The 11,266-nt window shown below is 40.4% G+C and overlaps 1 protein-coding gene across 3 annotated transcripts in view; it reads right to left on the reverse strand.

Annotated features, from left to right (window-relative positions):
• The window catches only part of rph3aa (rabphilin 3A homolog (mouse), a), a 39,078-nt gene extending 28,015 nt beyond the window's left edge, over positions 1-11,063 (reverse strand). For 2 of the 3 annotated variants that reach the window (XM_015032481.1, XM_015032482.1), the window contains exon 1: positions 10,923-11,062. The gene's annotated coding sequence lies outside the window, so the exon portion shown is untranslated. Of the gene's footprint in view, positions 1-10,922 lie in introns of all 3 variants that reach the window. The other variant, XM_015032483.1, reaches the window with a different exon arrangement.
• Between the last annotated feature and the right edge of the window lie 203 nt (positions 11,064-11,266).

The raw sequence follows: 11,266 nt of genomic DNA on the forward strand, positions 1-11,266 counted from the left end.
GTCTTGAACACAACACTGCTGTGAGCACTATGAACACATACTTTTTACCGCAGTTCATGCTGAAAGGATGACTTTCTGTTGTGATCTGTGTTTTTCTGTGTAGTTATTTTGAGGTTTTCTGTGTTAAGTCCTGTTTCCCTGTGAGTCTCTGTCCTGTCCCCCCTGTTGATTGATTCCAGCTGTGTCTAGTTTACTGATTACCCTCCCTGTGTATTTAGGAGGAGACGACAGGAAGTGGTATGAGGAGAATGTTTTTGTCTGTTTTCATCTGACAATGTGCAGCTGGCTCCACAGCATCACAGCATCACACAATTTAATAAAAGGTTGTGTGTCATTTTGACATGTAGCTCTTATGTAAAACAACTGACTACAATTTGCACAAAAGGCAACAGTGGTCACTTCCAAGTAGGCGGGGCTTGTCACTCCAACCCCTGAGTAAGACGTCAACGTCTCCTCTGATTGGTTGAGAGATGATGAGTGCCATGGCTCAGTTATGAATATCTCATTTAACTGTTTACATCTGTCATTGCCAAGATTTGTAATGATTTGTCGCATGAACAAACTTTGATTTTGATTTCATTTTTTATTTAATTTTTTTTTATCACAATTGCAAAATTGTGATTTTTTTTTTTTTTTTACATTAGAAGAATAGTGACAAAGATTTGCACACATTCGCAATGGAAACGCTCTTAGTGTAAGGTTTATAGGGGAAGAGTCAATCACTCCAACAACCATAAAAATAAGGTATAAAGTATTCTTATAAGCATTAAAGCCATTAGCTGTGTTTCCATCAATGTCTTTAATGCACATTTTCAAGTGTTACATTAGAAATGGTTAATGGAAACAGCAAAATTTGAAATAATTTAATCAATTTTGGGGTGGTTTTCTTGGCTTTTTGTTCCGAAGAACAGTTAATGTGCTAGATGGAAGATGGAAACACATTTACTGAATAAGTTCTGGCATAGTGAACATTTCCCTGTTTATTACAGCCGTGCATAATGTCAACATCTGACATAATTACGCTGAAGCCTGTTGATTCGCTCCAAACCAGTAGATGGAAACACACCTAATTAGCATTTTTTTTCCTTTTTTTTTGCGAAATTGTAAGTTTGCATGACAGTTAGATAGTAAAATAGCTTTTGTTTGAATTAACTTAACAAGCTCCACTTTGGGGTCACACACTAATCTTCAATCCAACATAAATTAAAATCAATGTTTTAAAGAAAAGCTTCCCAAAGAGCTGATATGAAATAATACGGGTGGAGTCTAATGAGACTGGTGTCCCACCACACACACATAACGCACTGGCAAGTTTACACACTCACCATTAGTGCCCTGATGTGATTTATTTTGCTTGTTTAATAATTCATCTGAATGGATCTTATTTCAGGGTGAAATGATAAACTGCCTCGACCAAAGCACAGCCTTCTGAAGGCTGTGTAACGATTCTGTGTGGACCCGGACCACAAATCCAAACCAGTACAAATTTGGACCCCATGTTGTTCTTTTGACTGACAAATTGAAATCTCCATATAATGGATCATGTTAAGCACATATCCAAGTATCCATCATGTACCAGCCTCCAATTTGTGCTTAATTTCAGAGTAAAGATAATCATAAATATATCGATATAGTAATAATATGCAGTGTTTACTGTATCTTTTTGACCTCCAGATGACACAGCAGGCACTGGTGAGAACATCAGGACTACAAAGTTTAAGATGTCTAAGGCTACGTTCACATAGCAGGTATTGATGATCAATTCTGTTTTTTTTTGTTTGTTTTTTTTACTGAAACCTGATTGGTTCGTTCATACTACCAATTAAATTGGCTGCAGTCAGACTTCTGTGTGAACGGTTTACAACCCAAAGCGAACATTGAAAAAGAACGTAGGACATCACGCAGCAGCGCAGTGTTTACTGATGTGATGATGGCTACTGCTGTTTATGGATCACTTTCAAATTTGACAGTATTATCAGAAGATAATAATAACAGAAAGAAAGTCAATAATAAAATGGAAGCAACTAATGGCCTCTTGTGGAGCATCGACTGGAGCTTCTGTAGAGAAGTCTGATTGGGTGTGCAGTCAGAGGCAGCAGTGCTGGGATCTGTGAGCTTCACCGACACACACTAGTTAGAATGGTCAGGCATCGTTTACGTCCTGATTCACTGCATCTGGCTTCTTCTGTTGCAGAATTATGAAGTAAACGTCAAATTAAATGCGATGGAACCGTTCAGACTGCTGTTGCTTTGCGAACAGTCGGATACATATTCGATTTAGTACCACATGTGGAAGCGACACAGATTGGACATTTTTCAGGAATGAAAAGATTGCAGTTGGGCCGACCAGTCTGCCATCAAAAATTCAGATGGGGAAAAAAGAGAGGATTTGCCTGCTGTTTGATCATGGCCTAACTTTAACAAAAATTTTAGATTTGTGTCTGTTTCAGGTGGATTTTTGGTTAAAACAAACTGGTGAATTAGGAAGAGTATGCAGAACTTTTACACATGTAAGATCAGCAAAGCTTTATAATAAGATTACTCAAGTAAGGGTAAGAAATCTGGCAAAGAAAAACTAGTCCTAAAAAGTAAGTTTTATGAAAAAAGTTACTTAAGTAAACGTAACAGAGTAAAAGTAACCGAACTTGTCTGCTTGACATAAGAGGATGAGGGCTGTAAGCTATACACTAAACACAGTTGTTGATTATAAATTATACTCTACTGAATAATGAACTCCCCACTAATGGACAGAAACCACTTATAGTATTTTATGCGTCGTAGATTGTACACCGACTGTTTTCATCAATCAGTCATACACACACACACACACACACAAACAAACACCTGAACACACTCATGTGGGCTGAATCACTACCGATTGGAGCTCTGCTGTACAACAGTACAGAACAAAAACTGCTCCTACATGACAGCATATCAATATCTCTCCGGTTTTTGCTCCATTACTCTCAGTTTGTCTCACACACGCAGCGGCCGCAGCGGCGCTGATGCTATTACTGCAGAGCTGACTGGGACCGACCCCAGAGTCAAACGCTGATATATTCCCATGTGGTGACGTCGTTTCCCAGTTCAGGACCATCAGTTTCTCACAGCAGGTAAAATCTTTTTATTAAATAAAATACATTTACAATGTGAGGTAAAGTGAGAAGGAGGGATGGGCTTAGTTCACTGACTCTAACAAAATACACAAACCATTTTGGCATCCCTTGTTTAAAAATCCTTTAAATAAATGGATCTTTTGTTGCAGTGAAGCAGTGTTTTGCTCATTATCTTAGAAAAGAAAAGTCTACATCTAATTTCGGTACATCTCATCAATGGAGAAAAACACACCATGCTAATTGTTAAAAAATAAAATAATAATTTGTAAGCAACAACTTCATGTATCTTGAGCATTGCCAAGTGGTCGAATAAAAAGCCACTTCAAGCATTTAGCTCTCAGCTAGAAGGTCTGAAACTCCTTTTCAGTGTTTGTGTGTTCTTTTTATGAATTCACGGTTCAAAAGATTCATTGGAGGTCAACTCAAAGCTGGATTCAGGTGTGAATGTGTGCATCTCTGGGGCAACACCTTGATAGACTGGCTGAGTGAGTGGCAGATGAAGAAGCTTTGAGACGAGTGGCGTCAACTGAGGAGAAGCTTTGCATTTTTTTTTTTTTTACCACTGCAGCTGTGGTTTAAAATCAAGCTTTCCAAACCAAAGCTAGCCTTGTTGCTCTGACCTGCCAGATCTGAGCAGGTTTTCTTAGATAGAAATTTGTTCTCATGGCTGACAATAAATAGTAAAGCACACACAACTACTCACTGAAAGTGTGTCAGAAAACAACTCGGTAGCTTAATCTCTGCATAAAACCATGCAGTAAATTCTTCTAACGTTAACCTTTTTTGACTTATCTAATTCTTTTGCGTATCCTCACCGTCATTATCCACTCTAAGGTCAAATCAACATCATTTAAAGTGAAGTGTCCTTTCTGCCTCCGTATCTCTGCAGGTGCACTGGAGTAGACTTTCCTGCGACTGAGACCTCCGCCGGCCCAGTACTAACTTTAATACAAATTGACATGCAAATAAACATACACACAATCATTTCCTCTGACTCGTTCTCATGCACCCAGACACGAGGGTTTGCAGAGCAGTGACCTGTCACATGGAGTTAGCAGACTACGGGGAAAGCATTGCAAATGGATGAGAATTAGCAGACAACTGAGAGACTTTAATTTCATGCGACGGTGTGGGCTTTCCAAGAGCTCCAAGGCCGATGGCTTAACACACGCACGCACGCACGCACACACACGCGCACTCACACACACACAATAGCACAAGTTATACTGTATGTTTCATAAGAGAGAAACGCATTGTGGGTGTGAATGTGCCGCTACTGCAGAGGGGAAAACTCCAACAGCCTTGTAATCTTTCTGTGTTTTCATTAATGCCAGGAGGCTTTCCCTGCTCCAAACTGCCCTGACTTGTTTCCATATTCATGTTTTCAAGATTAAATATGCTGACATATGTTCCAAGTAGATATTCATGTAGGTATGAGGACAGAATATTAAATTATTTCACGCTCAACGTTGTCAGTGCCGTGACAATGTATTAGCTCCATTACAGGGCGCTTCTGTTTTCATGTCACTCGAAAATGTTCTCCATCATCAAACAAATTTTAATCTCAGCCAAAGATAACCTGGGGAAATACAAGAAAGCTGCTTTTAATCATGATTTTATTTATTACGGGAAAAAGCTGTCTCAGCCAGTCAGGTCTCACACGATGAAACAGAACAGTGATGAACTGAAATAGATCCAACATATTAAATGTTCCCCTCGGTGCAGTTAGCAAAAACTGACCAGGTCGGCTCTTTTGAAAGGAGAGAGTCTTCTCTACGGTGGCCCGGAAGTGAAAACCACTTCATTACATACAACTCCAAATTTAAAAGCGCTAAACATATTCAGTAACACAATGATATTAACTAAGCACAACTACAAATTAAGAAAACAACATTAATAAAACTGAAGAGGAGGGTGCCAGTGGGAAACTTTAGACGCCGCTGATTGGACGAGACCAATTTTTGGCTGTCTGTCTGCCTGCCTACCTAAACAAAGAGAGCACAAATGTCAGAATAATGTAGCTCTGAAGTCAACCATGGCTACTAAGTCATAAAAACAACGTACAGTCACCAATTAAGAAACCAGTAACCAGAGTGTCATCATTGATACACATCATATATGCTGGTTCTGTTTATTATGGCTCAAATGCCACTAAAAAAAATGTTGAACAGTGACTTGTTGAAGTGGGTTGCACTTCAGGGCCACCGTACCTCTCTCTCCCTCTGAGGAAAATATTCCTCGTGACTCAAAAACAGGCAGAAAATAATCCTTTAAAAAAGCAGCCGGAGCGGCGTAGGTGAGGCAGCACAGACTCTAAGACGATTGGTTGTGGCACATCGGAAAGCTTGTTAGACCTGAAATGAGGTGAATCATCCCAGGACAGCCAGTGTGGGCCAACCTCTTCCACAGCAGCAAACACCCCCTGTTATTTATGGTACACAGAACATTCCCTAAGGAGTCCAAACACTCCCATCTGAGTTAGACAGGAACATTTCAACCCCCATTGTTTGTTTCCCTCGTCCATCTCCTCCCGCCCCCACTCGTTTCCCCCACAGCTGTCACTTCTCAAATCTCGTCATTTCCAGTGACTTCATTCACCAGCCTCTCCACACAGGCTTCAGGACCCTTCAGCCATTCACCTTCACTCGTCTATCCGTTCAACACTATCTCACCTCCCCCGTAGGTTTCCCTTCCCCCTCTCCCTCCTACCCCTTTCTCCATCTTGGACCCAGATTTGTCAGAATCGTGAGGAAGCAGCTTATGGGGCTTAACTTTACAAAGGCGCTTCACCACCTACTTTATTCCCCTTCGGATCCGCAGCCCTTCATCACACATACGTAAGTGCACACAAGTGCAGTTCTGACAAGTGCTGTGTAAAACCCTTTATAAATGCATGAGCATAATCTGCTTCATTAATCCCATCATGGTCATCTCAAGGTTTGACAGGACGTCAATATCAGCTGTGTTTCCATTAAACACAAAATTGGACAAATTGGATTAGGAAAATAAATTTGCTTAGTGGAAACATGGCAATTACGAAAAAATGTGTGTTTATTTGATAAAATGTTGTTGTGCTGGGATGAGGTGGGGGGGTAGCCGTATCTAAATAGATGCATTTCCCAAAACTGCAAGGGAAACACTTTTGTCACATCACGAGTCATGTGATCAACAGCAGGATGTTACTACTGGCGGAAACAAAAAAGATGACAACAGGAAGTAGTAGGAGGAGGACGGATTGTTTTTGTTTTTTTCAGACAATGTTCAGCTGGCTCCACCAGAGCTCTCCCAGTTTCAATTTATATTTTGTTGCATCACCAGACAGTGAACTGTCTCCTAAATCTATAACACTTTCAGCAATTTGACACTTTACAAAATCACAAAGTGTCAGTTTATCAAAAATATCTAACATTGGTGAGAATTATTTTAGGGATTCCTCATGTTTGTAATTAACGGATTCAAAAATCTCAGAGGATTTGACTAAAACTGTCAAAATAAAAAGCTGTCAGGCATTGTCTTCTTGGCCAAAACACTGCGGTGACTCACTTGACTGCTAGTCGGTAATGATGCGCTGCAGGTTTGGCTTCTCTGAATGCAAAATCCATTTTCATCCCATTCTGAGGTTATGTTTCCTTCCAGATTACCATTTGTTTTCATTATCTGCATGTACTGCTTTCAAAAACAAACTGCAAATTTAATTTCTCAACTTCATTGGGGAAAAAAGTTGCCTTTGTTCTTAACACAACTGATTTTCAGGCATATATGACAAATTAAGTGATGTAGCATTGTTATAGCGAACAGTCTGCCTGCATGTCAGGGTTATGAACGTTAAATGGGTTTATATGTGGAGTACAATGTGAGTTGACAGATTGCTTGTCGGTCTGGATTTATGGTGAGCTGTGTCTTTAATTTAAGATCTCTGATGGAAGAGTGTCGCTCCATGTAATCCCTCATCATTCTCCTACTTCCTGCTATCAGCTGCTCACAACATTAACAGTAAACTTAAAAGTAGAACATAGTAAGAGTAAATGTAATGGCGGCAGCTTAACTGTGTTGCTTTGTTGCTCTATCCATCTGTGTGTGTGTGTGTGTGCGTGTGTGTGTGTGTGTGTGTGTGTGTGTGTGTCTAGAAGGCTGGGTTGCTTTGAATGTTTTTTTGTAGCAGATTTACAATGTGTGTAGATAGAAACGTAGATGACAAGAACTGCAGGAACAATCGCCTGTTTACTTCCTGCTTTTCAAATGTGTCCCTTTGAAGATGTATTTTTAAATTCGTCAATTAAATCTGTTTGAGATGCTGATAATTTTGCCATTTTTTCTAATTCACGCAAACATATGTGCAGTGACACAACCGCACATCTTTGAAAGGCATTAGTAGTGCTTCCTGCACAACCAACAAGGATGCAGAAAGTGGTTCCTGGATGGTAAGTCAACAACAAAACACTTGTCTTTTCCAGCAGCCATTGTAGAGCGCATACTGCAGCTGACCAAAAGTGCTGGAGCTCAGCTCGGGTTGTTGGGCAACACGCTAGGCTTCATCCCAAAGTGACTTTGGCAAGCAAAAAAAAAACAAAGAAAGTAAATAAGCAGCCATTATTTTTAGGAAAGTGACAATATGCTGTTTTATTGTTTTTCAGTCCCATAAAATCCCGGCAACATATATAAAAGTTTTGGTTGTTACACAACAAAATGTAAAACATTTAAAGACACAAACTTTGAACAATTAGCTAAATGCAAACCTATCATTATCCCTCATTTTCAGCATTACGTCTTTCTGTCTTGGAGCTCAGCAAATTTGATCTGCGTGACTGAACAAGCATCACTTAATTAAATGTACACTGACAAAAGACATTTTGTCGCCAAGATGTTTCGCTACCAAAAGCAGCTTTCAAGACAATTAAGCCTTTAAATGCTGCCGTCTCAGAAGCACAGGCACAGGGAAGAAATAAAGGGGAAAAAAAACCTAAAGTAAGAAGGATTTTCCCTGACTTCAGCAAGCAGGAGGTGTTGAGCTGGCTTTAAGCGTTTCTGCTCAAGCACAATTGCTACATCACTCAGCACCTGAATGCTCAGCAGCCTGTCTAATCCAGCAGCACCTTCCTCACTCACACAGCTGATCAATACAGCTGATAGAGGGTCAAAAGGGGGTATTCAGCTGGGATTACACGGAGCATGAGAAAGAAGAGAGGGTTCAAAAAAATCTGAACTGTGGCAGAGGATGATAGAGTGAATAAAAAAACAACAACTGAGCGCTATAGCATTGCAAATCAATTCTACCCCTCTCGACTCACACACAGAATCACTGCCATCTTTCTTTCTCTCCTCTCATTTCTGCCCGTTCGGCCCTGAATGCTCCTCTGCCACTGCGTGTTAGGGTGACGGCTCCGTTCTCCTTCACTTTGAGGACTGACGGTTTGTAAATGGGAGGCGAAGTGGACGACAACTCACCGCCTCCTCTCAGACGCACGCCCAGTTTCAACTGGCTTTGCTTGATAAAGACAAAAGTTTTGATGCTCGGATGAGGTGGTTTTTCGGCCATATTGAAATAGATGCATTTCGCAAAACTGCAGTGGAAACACTTTTTTCCGAAACACACGAGTCACGTGATCAACAGCCGGATGTTACTACTGGCGGAAATGAAGAAGACAACAATGATAGGAAGTGGTAGGAGGATGATTGTTTGTTTTTGTTTTATTCGGACGACGTTCATAAAAAGTTGTCATTCAAACGTGTTCAGTCCATGGCCATGATTTAAGTTAGCCGTGTTGAAACGTTTGTGTTGCTCTCTTTGTGAAACACTTTGATCTTTATGTGCGAAAAGGACAAAATACATCCTTATGAACAGAGGCGCAACTACACATTATTCAGGTGGATGCGAAAACATAAATCCCTCCCCCCCCCGGGAAGGAACGTCAGGGTGAAGGAGCGACGCTCACCCCCCCAGGCGACGATACGTGAAGTGTAAAAATCGCTACATTTACCTCGTTATGTGCGAGAGGTGAAGGAGCATGAGGCGCGCTGAAGTGTATGGGAAAACATAATCGGTGCGTCGCCCCCTCCAGACGGGGTTTTGGCGCCCCCTCTGGTGCTGCGCCCCTATGCGTTGCATACGCTGCATACCCACTTTTTGCGCCTCTGCTTATGAAGGCTTTTCTAAGCATTTCATGTCCTCCAAACCGTGCAGCAACATTTCCATTTCATGATTGATTCCATTACATGAAAGTTATCAGAAGTTCAAATAAAACATTCATGACAGCGGCTATAAATATGATTCATACACAGCAGTAGTATTGGGTTGTGATTTGATCTTAAGGCCATTACATAGCTGCAGGGCTCTGAAGCTTTATGTTCAAAGGTCTAAATCTTATTTCTAGATCCAGAACAACTAGACATGAGCTAATCCCTTTTTATTAAGCTTACTTACAACTGACAAGCAAAAAAGGTACTTGCTACGATGTTTGTGAACCTACACTACTCTGATCTTTGACAGTTCAGCTTCACAAGCACAAGAAATAGTTAATTAGTCATCATGCCTCAGAAAATAAAATATTCTGTTTTCACACCTGAGTAACCAAACTACATTACTTCAGTCTAGTGCAACCAGATGGTCATCTGAACAACTGAGGTAAAAGTTACAGTCTTAATTCACAGCAGCATAGTGTGGAATATGATATCTGGAGCATGTTCATTAATCATACAATTGCACAAACCCAGCACTTTAGAAAAAAGGTAGTTTTTCAATAAAAAAGGTTTTTGTGAAATTTCGAAGATTCGCAAAACTGTAATGGAAATACTTTTTTCACATCACACGAGTCACATGACCGGCCAGATGTTACTACTGGTGAAAACCATGAAGAAGACGACAGGAAGTGGCAGGACGATGATGAGCGAGCAGCTGGCTCCTCCAGAGTTCTCACAGCATCATACGAATTATAAATTGTGTGAACAATCTAACTCACATGTGATTTTACTTAATGAAAACACGGCAATCACAAAATTTGATTTATTTTTCTAATATTTTTTGACTGACAGGAGGAATAAATGAAAATGGCAAGCTGGAAGAAAACAAACAATAAGGAAAAGATCAAGACAGGAAATAAGTGAAACAAATCCAAATATGTATGGATTGTAACCCTACTGAGATTTTGCAGAGGGCTCAGATAATCCTGTGATCTCAAAATAAGGATTATTTTCAGCAGCTTATTAAATCTCATCAAAACTGACATCAGCTGAAGGTTGCCTTTATGTGAATAAAGAGACCCGCCTCCTTCCTCTCTGTAGAGCTTGAGTTTTTCCATCCCTCTGCAGATGAACAGATGATCGATAAGCAAACCCGATTGGCTGCTTCTTAATCAGTATTAACTGGAGTTAGAATCACAACAAAAAGCCAGATGAACTGGATCTGAACATATCATCAAAACCTAACGAGTTTCATCAGATATGATAAAATATTTAATTTTGTTCCAGAAACAAACCCTCTTCATTAGGGTTTGACATATATATAATGTTGGTGATCCTGTGCTCTACAGATCAACGCAAGATTCAAGATGACTCTTTGGTAATTATGTAATATCGGAATTTTAGAGAAATTGCATCTTAATTTGAGCAAATAAAAAACCTTTCATGGTATTTTCATTTTCGAATAATAATACATTTTTAAAAAATATTTTTTCTTTATTATGCATACCACTTACACAGTTTCCTAACCAAGCATCGTAGTGAATTCATAGTAAAGAAAAAAGTCCAAACCAACTTGTGCATCGTATAAACATTGTTAAAACAAACCTGAGTGTCTCAGCATGGTCTTACCTGAGGCTGTGGGACAGACGCGGTGCTGTTCTCTGGTTCTGGTCCGGATGTGAACGGCTTCAGCTCTCAGCATCCATCCAGCAGCATCTTCTCCCCCGTTCTCTTCCTCACTGACAGCCTCTCCAGCCCCACACGCTGTAGTAGGAGCTGTGCTGCCTCCCCTCCTCTCTCTTTCTCTCTCTCTCTCTCTCTCATTTTACTAAGCCTGTCCGCTCTCATCACGTCAGCATCGGGCGAAACGGTGATGCCTCCTCAACTCTTGGCAAAGTGAATTAAAAGAGAGGCAAAAGAAGCAGTTAGCTGCTTCATTAAAGTATAATCCTACAGAACTGGAGGCAGATTCA

The sequence above is a fragment of the Poecilia latipinna genome, unplaced genomic scaffold (genome assembly GCF_001443285.1).
Source record: "Poecilia latipinna isolate Pla-1442-1.1 unplaced genomic scaffold, P_latipinna-1.0 Scaffold242, whole genome shotgun sequence".
Classification (NCBI taxonomy): domain Eukaryota; kingdom Metazoa; phylum Chordata; class Actinopteri; order Cyprinodontiformes; family Poeciliidae; genus Poecilia; species Poecilia latipinna.